Source organism: Cimex lectularius, unplaced genomic scaffold, assembly GCF_000648675.2.
Source record: "Cimex lectularius strain Harlan isolate CLEC.00 unplaced genomic scaffold, Clec_2.1 scaffold54, whole genome shotgun sequence".
Lineage (NCBI taxonomy): Eukaryota > Metazoa > Arthropoda > Insecta > Hemiptera > Cimicidae > Cimex > Cimex lectularius.
In genome coordinates this window covers 134,508-148,768 of record NW_019392704.1, presented here as the reverse complement: position 1 = coordinate 148,768, position 14,261 = coordinate 134,508, and the positions used below count along the sequence as shown (strand labels likewise).

General features: G+C 33.5%; 1 non-coding gene across 1 annotated transcript; it reads left to right on the top strand.

The window, feature by feature from the left end:
• Positions 1 to 11,909: 11,909 nt before the first annotated feature.
• Positions 11,910 to 11,983, top strand: Trnan-guu. Its single transcript has one exon. It is a non-coding gene; the product is annotated as a tRNA-Asn (tRNA).
• The last annotated feature ends 2,278 nt before the right edge of the window (positions 11,984 to 14,261 follow it).

Sequence of the window (14,261 nt, the reverse complement as noted above, 5' to 3'; positions counted from 1 at the left end):
CGAGAGAGTGCGAGAGGAGAGAAATGGTGAGATTTGATTTGAAACGCTTTATTTATAAAACTTGCAGATTATTTGGACATATTGACCTTTCTTACAACCAAAGGCACCGATTTTGTCAAGAAAGAGAGAGAAAGAGAGATAGAGAGAGATGATTGATTGATTATCGCTTATTTAACAATCACTCAAGGCTTGGTCTCTAGGACCACTCTTACACCTAAAGTGAAACTATAACAAAACAAATTTTTTAAACTCTACTCTACCTACTATGCACAAAAAGTTGAATAAATTAAATTATCTCTTACATACTATATACATGTTTACAGTGGATGAACACGTTCAAAATAAAACATGTTAACCTTTAAATAATAACAAACGTAATAAACATGTTTTATCAATGTAAGGGTTTAACAATATAAACGTAATGGATAGTGGTAAAGATACATTATAAGCATCTAAACATAAAAATCTTTGTACTTAATTGAGGAAAAAATACTGTTTGAAATTTTTCACTTATTTTGATATAAAATAATTCTTTAGTTTTTTTCTAAACATACTTATTTTGTTACAATGTTGAATTTCAACAGGTATTTTTGAAAACATTCTTGCACTTTTATTTGCAAATGAATTATTAAATATTGTGGTTCTCTATTTTATAATTTATAATTTCTTGGTTTTATATCTAGTGTTTATATTACGTACATCAGATCTATATTTTATTTTTTTATATGTACGTAGTTCTTTCATTTTTAACACGTTGAAGATGATACATGTTAAATTATAATCTCTTAAATCATTAATTTTTTAAAACTGGCGTTGAGAATATTTATCATAAATTCCATTATCATATTTTAAGTTAAGTATATCTTACAAACATATTTACAACAACTTGTAGTTTATTGATATGCATAAAATGACGTTATGTTTGAGAAATTGAATTCTCTACTTCTATCGTTATAAATTGCTATGCTATTTTAATTATCTGTAGTTTCATGAAAAACATTTGTATCACTACTATTGTCTAAAAGGTAAAATAATCATTTAATTTGTCTAACTAAACTATTAGCTCATTTTTGTCTTGCTTATTGTTACATACATTGTTGTTTCATTATTTGCCAAAATTGTTTCGGATTTGAAATGCTATCTAGCTGATTTAGTTGTAATTTATATTTTTCATTTCTGATAACATTTTTAACTTTTTTCAATTAATTAAACTTTTTGTGAAAGGTATCGGTTGAAATGAAAAAGTTAGTGTCACGAGCGGGATTCGAACCCCAAGCCGTATGTAGTGGGTTCGAATCCCGCTCGTGACACAAACTTTTTCTTTTCAACCAATACCTTTTATAAAAAGATTAATTAATTTGAAGAAGTTATTTAGTCATTCAGACCACGAAATGTAATGGATTTTTAACTTTATTGCATATTTTCTTATATTTCTGCCAATTTTCTGCTTTTTTATTTTTCTATTGGGTTGTCCGGAAAATAATGCAGGATTTTAAGTTTTCATTAAAAAAAATCTATATAAAATATTCTGTTTACGTTTACAGGATTACTCATTTGTATGAATGTCAACACTTATTAATCCTCTTCCAAATGATATTGTTTGTTTACCTCTGTAGCATTCCGCTACTTGGAAATAATTCAGTCATCCTTATAATGTCAAAGCGAGAATTTCGTACGATTTTCTTTTACGAGTTTAAACTCGGCCGAAGCGGAGCCCAAACGGCTAGAAACATTAACCAAGTCTGGGGCGAGGGTTGTGTTAATGAGTGCACTGTGCAAAGGTGGTTTAAAAAATTTCGGGAGGGAGATTTCAGCCTTGAAGATGAAGAAGGTCGTGGAAGGCCTTCCTCTCTGAATGATGATGTTCTGCGATCAGTGGTGGGTGCAGAGCAACTCAAAGTCAGTAAAACGACCGTCGCTGACCACCTCAAGGCGATTGGAAAAGTGAAAAAACTCGAAAATTGGGTTCCACACTCATTAAACGATCGCCAAAAAAATCAGCGCTTTGATGTTTGTGCATCACTTCTTTGTCGAAACAAAAATGACCCATTTCTGGCCAGAATTGTTACATGTGGCGAAAAGTGGATTCTCTACGATAACACTAGACGTTCTGGACAGTGGCTCGACAAAGGAGAAGCTCCAATACATTTTCCAAAGCCCCCAACTCATCAAAAAAAGGTAATGGTTACGGTATGGTGGGCTTCATTTGGTTTAATACACTACAGCTTCTTAAATCCTGGCGAAACCATCAATGCTGAATCATACTGTAACCAAATTAATACCATGCATCAGAAATTGGCAGTAATGAAGCCCTCTTTGGTCAATCGGAAAGGGCCCATTTTGTTGCATGACAACGCTCGACCACATGTGTCACGTGTAACGTCACAAAAATTATTGGAGCTTGGCTATGAAACTTTGCCTCACCCACCCTACTCTCCGGACCTCTCGCCTACTGACTACCATTTTTTTAGACACCTGGACCACTACTTACAACACATAATATTCAAAAATCAAACGGAACTGGAAAATGCATTTATTGACTTTATCAATTCTAAAAATTCTGAATTCTACTCAGACGGAATTAATAAGTTACCAACACGTTGGGAGAAATGTATTGAGAGTATGGGAAATTATTTTGATTAAAGAACATTGCTTTAAAGTAACTAGTTTCTTTTTTTTTGTTTAATACCAAAATCCTGCATTATTTTCCGGACAACCCAATACGTGTTTTCCAAGCTCGATCTCTGTCTTCCATTTTTGAATTAATAAAGTCATTAAGCCGTAGAGCGGGTTTTCTTGTAACTCTAAATTTTTAAGTGGCAGGAATTTATTTTCTAATTTTTTAAAAAAAATTGTTAACAGTTTAACTTTACCATTCATATCGGTTTGCTCATAAATTTGATTAAAGTCATATTGAGCTGTCTCTTGAATGAAGTGAGAATGAGTAGATAGAGGACAGAAAATAGAGAGAGAGAGAGAGAGAGAGAGAGAGAGAGAGAGAGTGAGAGACAGACAGACAGACAGACAGACAGACAGAAAAAGGAGACAAGAAATAAAAAGAGGGAGAGAGAGTAAATGAGAAAAATAATGCAACAAAGAGAGATATAAAAAGACAGAAAGGAGAGGTGAAAAATAGATAGAGTAAGATGGACACAAAGGGGAGACAGAAGAAGAAAAAGGGAGAGAGAGAATAGCGAAAAAGTAAGTGAAAGAGAGAGAAGAGAGAGAGTGAGGGAGAGAGAGAGAGACAGACAGAAAAAGAGACAAGCATTAAAAAGAGGAAGAGAGAGTAAATAAAAAAAATAATGCAACAAAAAGAGATATAAAAAGACAGAAATGAAAGGTGAATAAGAGATAGCGTAAGATGGACAAAAAGGGGGAGACAGAGGGAGAAAAAGGGAGAGAGAATAGAGAAAAAGAAAGTGGAAGAGAGAGAAGAGAGAGAGAGCAAGAGAAAGAAGACGAAAAAGGGTTAGAGTGAGAGAGATAGAAAAAGGAATCCAAATAGAGAGAGAATGAGAGATAGGGAGAGAGCGAGAGAGAGAGAGAGAGAGAGAGTGAGAGAGAGAGAGAGAGAGAGAGAGAGAGAGAGAGAGAGAGAGAGAGAGAGAGAGAGAGAGAGAAAGTTGGAGGGAGTGATACAGTCAGGGAGAGACGTTGTTCCTAGATTTTAAGCCTCGTATCGTATCTAAATATATAATTTAGCATGTATTGTTGTAATAAGTATGAAGATATTTGTCGATAGCAAAAAAATCTGTACAAGGCAGAATTTTTTTTTTTTGCTCTAAGAACCGCTATTTCATCCGTGTTTACTGTGAGATTTAGTAAAGTGTTTCTTGACGTCCATAACCTTTCGATATGCCTCAAGTTTTCAAATTTCAACCAGAAACCAAAGCAGTGAAAATCGTTTGATGGATGGTTGCAATTAATAAGGGTGTTGAATGTCGTCAGCTAATCGGGGGCCCCCTTGCCTCATTAGCGACGGGACAAAGAGCGCCCAAATGTCAAGCCTTCGCCCATCTTGGACTCAAGCAACCAGTCGTTAGCGATTTTTAAATACCGTAGTTCAAAATTTGTATACGAGAGGTGATTTTGGAGGCGACTCGTTTCTCCTGAGAAACCAGTTCTGTCGAACTTCTCATATAGGACAAAATTTTCAGCATCCAACAAACATGTGTACTATTCGGTGATTTAATGTGTTTCCAATAGGTAAATATTTTTTAAACTGAATAATTTAAATTTACAAGCCGAAACATTAATAGCACATCCTCTGTCACTTTATTTCTCTGTTTAAATTTTTAAGATAGGAGATGTTCTTTTTTTTAACTAAAGTCTAAAAACCATCCAATGCTGTGGCTTTTGGCTTAAGATAAACAAAAAATCGTACTTAATTAGAACAGATTATTGTGACATTTCACGGTATAGTCCGCGGGTAAAGGAATCTTGCCCTGTCCGAACAAATCCATTCATTGACAATGTATCGTATTCCATAAAGCCCGCTTCCAGAGCTACCAGAAAAGGGGCCCCCACGAAGAAGCGGGTCAGCCATCTCTGAATTGTACGGGACTTTATTCATACCGAACACCCACGCCTTTCGATTTACAACTCACGATCTTTAGCCGGAGCTGACAATATTATTTTATAAAGGCGTTATTTCACGCCACTTGTCCTCTTGTTGTAAATTACAGTAATTCTCTTTGCTCTCCAATGGGACAAATGTCACCCCCGTAAATATCTTGTGTTTAACCCATGGAGGTGGTGTGTTCATGGGGTTTTTTCTTTTTCATGTTCGTAAAATTCTCCTGATGCCTGTTTATGTATATATTTGAACTGTATTTGTGAACTCCCGAATATTTTTTTTATTGAAAGAAATATAGCTGACTGGATTTCTTCTTCTTCTTTTTTTTTTACAACTGCATTCTTCAATGCAACAAGAAAACATTAGTATATACAAACTATAATTGAAGCCGTTATTACATCAATATGATGAGTAAAAAGAGGAACATTTAGGTCGGCATGGATGGTGATTGACAATTTTTCTGAAGATTTTAAATTGAAGAAATCGGATTCGATTATGGTTGGAACTTTCCGAAAAGTTGAGGTCCCTATGTCAAAATGGAGGCCAGCAGGGCAATGTAATGTTTTCTTTCGTTTTTCAGTGAAAGTTTAGATCGTCTTTCGAGTAACATGTTTTAGCATGATAAACAGTATGCTACGGTCTGTGCGCTTAAGTCGTACGGGGGGGTCCCACGTCAGTCATTTGACCAGGTAGGGATGGCCATAATATCAATACAAATTGAAGAGCTGCAATAACTGTGTCAAGGTTTAGAGGGACGGATGTTTTATCATAAAACATAGATGCTTTTTATGTAATAACTTTCTAGAATTTGTTCCTTTTCGTCTATTTTGTAGGTTGCGTATGCGAGATATTGGAAAGTTCTTGATTGATAAATGGCAAATTTTAAAGCCTCTTGTTTAATTTTCTGACTGGGCTAACTGGAGTACTTCGAACCTGTAAAGAGGGTATAATATATAGTTATCAATAACTTCTTTTAGCTGGACATTTCATCTTCAAAAATAGCTTGTCATCTTCACAAAGTTAGTCTGTGAAGTTTATGTTCCAGCAATCCAAATTAAAATTAGAGTTTTTATATATTTATTATATAATATTATATTTATATTGTATTTATTAATTATATTATATTTATTAAAAAGTGGTCAGATTTTATATATTTATGTTGGGATTTTTTGTTATTTTTTATGAATTTGCCGAAATATTTGGCCAATATTTTGAATGGCCAAAAAGTCCCTAATCGTATCGGTTTATACCTAGCCCGTCTAATTTCTCTGATTCTCTTTTGTTAAATAACACAATATATTACATACAATTTATTTCCTTTATGATTTATAATGTATAATTTAATCGTTACAGATCTTCTTGGTGTGTCTATTCTCGCTGTATTGGTCCGTCAGGCGCGTTTCGCCATTTCGCCATCTTCACTGTCGGATGTTATTTATTGATGTGAATATTAAATAAGTAAATATTTACAAACATATAAAATTGACAGGTCTGACCAAATATCACACAGATCATCGAAAAAGAAGACAGTCATTGTACCAGATTGTAGAGTGAAAAATGTCGATGTAAGCAAGCATAAGAAAGGCTATTGGCTTAAGAGTTATGGGCAATGTCCTTTCTGATAATTTAGAAAAGTAACGAAACAAAAAAGCTACCTTGAAATACATGCTGGAACATAGAAAGGTACAGAACGTGCATTATAAAATTTCAGCGATCAACAGTTGTGAGCCATGAAAACCATATAAACTAATAATAAAAAGTCTATATATTAAATCGACCTGCCCTTCTAACCGAAGGACCGAAAAATACAATCTAACTTATGTGAAAAATTTTGTGATAGTAAACTTATTTTTGAGAAAAAAAAAAGTTCGTGTACCATGAGAGTGAAAATTAAAATAGACAATTTGTCTACCAATAGACCCTCGACAAACTTTGAACAACCAAGACAGTGTGGTAATTGGCCTATAATTTATTGTAGATGAAGGATCGCTAATTTTGAAAACTGAGTTCATTTTTTAGTATTCTAGGGAAAAAATCGGATAAAAATGGAAGGCTGTGAGAGAAGGATTTTGAATATTATAATTTCAAGGATTTTGGAGGTATTGTGATAGGTTGAAGGTTGTGTCTGATATGTTAATAATATTTGACGGAAGGTACTTAGAGATGGGAGCATAGAGTGTTGAGAATTTTGTTAAAAATAAGTTGTTTATTCTATTGGCTTGACTTTTGGAAAAGCTTGGCATCATTTGGGGTCTTCTTTGTTACTTATAACACAAAAAAGATGCTGGGTTGATTGAGACATGTTCTGAATGAAATACACAATCACAACAGCTAATCCATACTTCCTAATCCTGTATTCATATATAATTTATGAAAGAACTTTTATGCAAACATAAGATTTTTGTTTTAAATCAGAGTTCAGCAGGGAAGGTAGTGGTGCTTTTTGGTAACAATGTCCATCAGTTTGGGTAAGCCGGAGTACTTAATCTATTTGGAAGAATGTGACGTTTTAGAAGAAGGTTTACAGAGATTTAAGACCAGTCATTATTTGAGATCATACGACCCTTCATGACGCGCATGAACAGGCTACAATGCATGTATGGTTTCAAAATGGTACATCCATAATCAAGAATTGGTGCCACAATAGCTTTTTAATGTAAAAGTAAGCTATAAGACTGAAATTTACATTTGATGTGATTTTTAATTTTCAAGTTTTCATTTAAATGCTCACAAAGATCTTTTCTAGACTCACGTAGTTTAATGGTAGACCCAAATAATTTATAATCAAGTACAGAAATATAATAGGAGTGATAAAAAGTAACTAGTTTATTGTTGTAATACTAATATTCAAGGTTGAACAAGGTATTTTGTAGTCTTTGATTGATTATATAGAATTATAGATTTTTTAGTGAGATTTTTGTTTTAGCTCAGAGTTGAACCAGGTCAAAAAAGTGTTGGGATAAATTATTGGGTAATAGAAACATATTTCTATATGAAGTCTGTTGAAATTGTGTAAAATATATTACATGAATCGTCGAGATGTAAAGTATTATAAACCTACATAATATCTTATTTGTATAAAAAATAGTCAAACAAAAAATATAATAAATAAATGAATATATTAGATTTTTTAAAAATTAAAATTCTGACCTTGCTTGTGAGGTTTCACCATGTGTTTTCCCTTGTTTGTATTTCTACTTCAAAAATATTTTTTGTTAGATTTCCTCTTTGTACCCTGTTCTTTAACCCCGTTATAATTTATATATTTTTATTATTTAAATATTCTTCGTTTGTTTTAAATCCGCACAGCGTTGGTACTTAAATTTTTCAACAGTCTCGGCTACTGTGTCTGCTTCGATCAAGGACTCGGTCTCAAGGATAGATCCATTTGGTAGAGAATTTGCTATAAAGAGGCTAAGCTTTTCTGAAAACGGTCAGGTAGAAAGCTCATCCTTTTTAAATGGCTTGAGATTAAGGGAATTTTATTTACCACATTGTTCAGGATTGTCTAAATCCACTACTAAACATCATTCAAAAACCATTAAATCATTCATATAAAAAAGAGACAAAGTTTATACTTTGATTTCCCATTTAATAAATTATTCTGAATTTTTAGTTGCAATTATGCTTCAAGGCTTAAAACCGTTTATAATATTTTTTTTGTTTCTGTCTCGAATATAAATGATTCTAAAACGGCCAACGCTTGAAACTCAGCAATCCTCGAGGAATTCGGAAGGCTGACTGCACGGACGTGCCTTCAATTAAAATCTTCTCCTGTCCTAAGAAGCAGTAGGACATAAAATACGACTTGACACGGTAGATAAATAACCCGAAAGAACCAGAAAAACAGTGTTCAGTGTGGAGGATGGCATCCAGGTAGTGCGATCTTATCTGGGTAACATAGTAGCGACGGCTCATTCATTGATTTTGGAAGTCTCCGGTTTCATTGACTAGTTCCGACTGACTTTGTGTTAAAAATGCACTCTTTGCAGTTTTAATTATTTCACTTTTATTGAAAAATGTTATGTCATTACAATTGTACAATCAATATATTTGAGGTTTTTAAACTCTTGTTGGTTGTTTGATAAATTTTATTGCCGATCACCAGGTAAATATCATAGGTAAAAAGTTGAAAGTTTGTTATTTCCTTTTAGACTTCCGCTCCTTGGAATATTGATAAACGACATGGACTCTCGATAATCATAATGCCATTAGGAATCTTTCGGCCCACAAATCCCGTTCAATAAATCGCACCTCCTCATTTTTCCCGGTCGAGTTGCAAAGGTAACGATTCGATAAGTGGGTGTCGGGAGCCTGGGAGAAGCCGATGCGGAACAAAGAAGGCTGGAAATACAAAAATAACAGCTAATTTATGGTACCCAGCCCGGTCTAATAAGTGTTTGATAGTTGAGTTTATGGTCGGTGGCCCTTGACACCAAGGAGACCCCCTGGCCCATTACAAGACGGCACCCAGCAGTGCATGGCTAATACTATTGTCACACCGCTAGATAGTCAGGCCAGATCGGTTTGATCCAACGTACCTACTAAAAAATATACGAAAAATTTTCCACTTATATCTAAACCAGCATACCCTAAAATTTTATTTTTTAAATATCATAAAGATAAAAACGAACAAAAATAGAATTGAAAAAAATAAAGAAATCCTGTTAGGCCGACAAAGATGTTAACAAAACTGTTTTTCGCATAAGGTGTGATCGTTTTCTAAGCAAAAAGTATTTTATTCTGTTTGGTTATAACGAGAGAGGGAGCCTAAAATCATAAAACCGCCTAATTGGAAAGATGGCATTAGGTGTGCCCTTTGATGTCTTATCTTCTTTGCTGCCAGATTACTGTCTGTTCCTCGATTGATATTCAACAGAAGTCCCTCCTTGCAGTTTCACTTTGAACATTCCAAGAAGGAAAACATGTAAACAAGTAGAAATTTGGTTAAAAAATAATATTTTTCATTTATATTGGGGCTACTGTATTCGTTGTTTACGAAAATACGTGTGTAACCTGTTTTTATAAGTTTAATAAAATATTTGTTTGGGACAATTATAATAAATCTAGCACTGTTATAGTAAAAAATAAATAAAAAATATAACACTTATCCTGTCATTTATTCAAATCCAAAAAAATATTTTATAAATATTANGTCAACATAAAAATTTCAAATACAACCCTAGCACATCGTTTTAAAAGATTTGTTACGCTGAAAACAATGGTCCAATCGGATTTTAAATTTTTAAATTTATATTATAAAATATCAAGAGTGAAGTATAAGAAGTACTTTTATTTACAAACTCAACACTATTCACTTTCCTCGCTAAGGAAGAAATCGCGAAGTCATTAGTGCTTTAGCCATCTTAGATGAATGACCGGAAAGTTTCGGGATGAAAGGTGTTTGACTAAGGGGTAAGGAAGAACCTCGGATTTTATGTAGGCATCTGTATCGACTTCTTGTGCTTTCAATGATAAATGCGATTCGATGGTTTTTAAGGTAATAATAAGGTTGGATACCTAGGTGGAAGTTTTCGAAGGATTTGGGATTAGAGCAAATCGATTCTTTGGATGTTGGAATCCCACAGTTCAATATCAATTTCCAGACTGGTGGTTAGGGAACGAAAAAATTAGAGATGACACGGGTGAAAGTTACTTGCTTGGATTTGATCATCAAGTCTGATCATCTATTTTTTGAACCGTTTTTCCAAACAGGAGAGGCTGTACGTTTCTGAAGTACTCTACTGCATCATTTGCTGAAACGGTGACGATTTATGGCTGCAGTGTTTTTATTGAGTAAAGAACGGGACTGAGGACGCTGTCGCTGACATCCATTTCGGCATAGTAGCTCAGAAGAATGTTCAGATTTGTATTTTAATGTCCCTAACAGACAGATTGGATTTTCGGATGAAGTAATAATGATGGTAGAATGACCTTGAGCTTCTAGAGCATGCTCGGAATACACCCGATCGAAGGCATGCCTGACTTCTAGCATAGCACTTCACAAGCATTCCTTCCGATTAATGGTGAATACAATGATGTCTACCACCCTGTAGCACTGTTAAATGGCGTAGTAATGTTGCCTGAACTCGAATTGATGGGATGAAATGACATTGACAGATGGGATATAGTTGTATCTAGAAGAATGTTTCAGTGATTTTGCCAATTGATATCAATAACCTATGGGGTAGACGTACATGTATTTTGATCGATTCGAACTTTTTGGTTCAAAAAATGTGGGAAACAAAGAAATCCTTTTGGAGAGGCTAGTCAAGCATGGGATGAATCTACCAATCAGAGCAATTGATATATTAAGGGAAGTAGAAAACATCAATAATAGTGACCGTGGCTAAAGCAATAATTGATAACGACATAATAATATGATAAAAGAAAAAAATTAAAAACAAGAAATAAAATAGAATATTAAAAATGAAAATAACTGAAGAAGTGTGAAAACATGTAAAAAATAAAAATAATAAGAAGTGCAATCCTTGTCATTATGTACATAGATATATACGGATATTTTGAAATCTATTTGTTTAATCAATTTATTATTTATTTTCTAAATTAATTTATTAAAATTATTTATTCATTATTTATTCAATTATTTACTATCAACATCTAGCTACATCAGGAATATACGTCTTTTTCTTAAAAAAACTTTTCTGTCAGACGATTTTATGGCATTTCGCCATCTTCAGTCCTCTTTCGAGGTTGAATATCTTGAGTTTTTGTGTGTCTAAATTTGTATGATGCTTTTTTTACATTGTATTCCATGTACGTGTATGTCCTTACCAATTTTAAATATTTTTTGTGTTCTCTACTGTGATGATAGATAAGAAATATCACATTTCAACCTACTGGTTCCTCACCCCTCAAAATTTCACAAAAAATGTCCTCTTTTGATTTCTCTCAGGCACTAGAAGAGTCAAACATGTCAGATTTAACTAATAAACAAAATTTCAACTTAACAGTATATTAATTATGCAAGGATACTTGAACTCTGAAAGTTGAAGGCGTTCGAGAGAAAAAAAAAAGTGTCGTGTGTTGAGCGCACTCCCTTTACCGAGCAAATATTGACGGTGGTACCCCACTCGGCAACCTGTTAGCTCCGCACTCAACTAATCTACTGATTTGCATAAATCAAACAATCAGACACTTGTTGAGGGGGTTCCTAAGCCTTGGGCAAACAATGCCTCCAGCACCCCCTGAGACGTGGAATCCTCCTTTGGAATCCCAATAACAATATACCATCCAGGCTGGAATTCGGAAAATACTGGAAAAATGTACGAGAGAGTTTCGTACTAGTTATAAGCATGCTGGGACTGTGGCCTCCGTGGCGCAATCGGCTAGCGCGTTCGGCTGTTAACCGAAAGGTTGGTGGTTCGAGCCCACCCGGGGGCGTTTGTTTTTATTTCTATTAATATATACTACACTCATTTTTATTAATTTGTACTTACATTTTGTTGAGTCTTAATAAATTAATTATTAACAATTCACTGAAATTTTTGTTTGTTTAATAATTGTGATCAATGCTGTAAAAATGATCGACCAACTGTTAATCAACAATATATTTGGTTGGATCGGGATTGTGGTCCATAGAATGTTCTGGTGTTGAAACAACAAACGCTGTTTATTTCACCTTCCTCAGGGCTCTACAACAGATATATAAACATATAATATTTTATAATTGCTCATCTGTGTAAGTGAAAATCAAATATCAACTTGTTTTTACAATTTAAGCTTCTCTGTCAGTTCTTAAAATTGTTCTCTCTTATCAACATGTATAAACATTTTTTCTCTCTTTTTACCATTTCTTATACTAAATACAATGTTTTTTAATAAATAAATGTTACTTTTTACAAACTATTATAACAAGCAATTGTCTTTTTACAACCTATTATCACAGTCGTCTGTGATAATAGTTTGTAAAATGTGCCATTTATTTATTTAAAAAATAGTACGAAAAAAGTCCTAATTAACTATGGTCCGAATCTCGAGAGTTTAGGAGTTATTCTACTCTTTTTTTTAAATTTAATTTTTATTTTTTTATTTAAGATTTCACGACCTTCCTTCAAATAAACAATTTTGAATTAAATGATTTACATGTCAGGATTTTGAAGTTGAATAGTTTATAGTTGGGCTTACTATAAACTTACTACATTGTATTATAAGAATCTCGCATAAAATGTTGGAGAGTTTTGTGATTTTTATATTTTCGTTTAAATCCTTGCGTCATAAAACAAACTTCCTTTAATCTTCATGAGCTTAAAGGGAATGCTAAAGACTGGATTATTAAAAATTCTTCGTCTTCACAAGATTTGTATTACTATTTGTTTTAGTAGTCTGCATTTATAAGCTTATAATAATATTTTTAAAAAACATCAAAATGATAAATTTATAATTTATTAAATAACGTAACAATTAGGCCACTGGTTGTAAAACCGGCATAACCCATGCAGGTTTATTATAGTATTTATAGGGTGACTTTTATAATGTTTTAGTATAAAAAAAATTTTATTACTGTAAATGTAGTCTACAGTTATACAAATTAACTTGTAATTTTCGAACTCTTGTTTAGAGTGAAACAGAGCGAAAACTTTACTAATAAATTGCTTAAAACAATTGGTTGTTCAACAGGATCAATCTCCATCCCATCAGAACACAAAACAAGCACAACCAAGGGGGAAAAAAGGATAGCATTTACAAAGAATAATTTTTGTATTTCATAAAATATCTTCCAATTTTTAAATTTTATAGGTTTGTGCCAGCGTAACGGAGTTTGTCGAAAAGGGTTGATAACTCATTCTTTAAAAAATTTTATATAGAATTTATTTGTTTAAACGATATCAATTTTGATGGAAAAATACAATGGAACAAGTTGTTTTTATGTGAAAAACCCTTTAAAAATCCTATCTTCGAGATGGACTGAGGCATTGTTTGCATCTCATAGGGAACCATCCTTCATTTGGTTTTTATTTATTACATTTATTAATATTCTTATGTTAAATTTCAAATACGACAATCAATAGGGTATGTTTTGAGAGTAAAAAAATTAAATAATTTAAAAAAATTAAAGATGAGATGATGGATCGACCTGCTACTAAATACGTGGAAAAAATATTATACAGCAGAATTACACATATTTAGTTTGTCTGATGTCAAAGGTTTGACAGAAAATATTGCGAAATCTTTATTCAAAAATACCACATCTCATAGTACCAAGATTGGTTACGAAAATTAAAAAAAAATTAAATACCCCAGTATCTCCATTACACAGTTTACCAACGTAAATAACCTGTGAAAACCATATAAGATGTGAATACTGCTTTTTCTCGGCATGCCGAATTGCATCGCATGGTTCGGGTACCCTCGATGAAGATCAAATCTGGGCGACCTTCCATAGAAATGCCTGCCCATACCATAACCACCTCCATAGCTTCTCTGGAGTGAGAATTTTGCGGGAATATATTGCGCGCCTGTTCTCCTCCATGATGGCCACCAGATCCATGCCTTCTTGAATACTATCCAGTAATTTGGTAAGGATGGAAGCCCCGTTGGACAGTAGTTCTGGGAATGTTAAGCACCTAGCCGAATCTGTACCACTCAACACCATCACTCGACCGAATTTGAAACTTAGAAACGTTACAACTTAAAAACGACCGGTACGCCACAAAGAAGC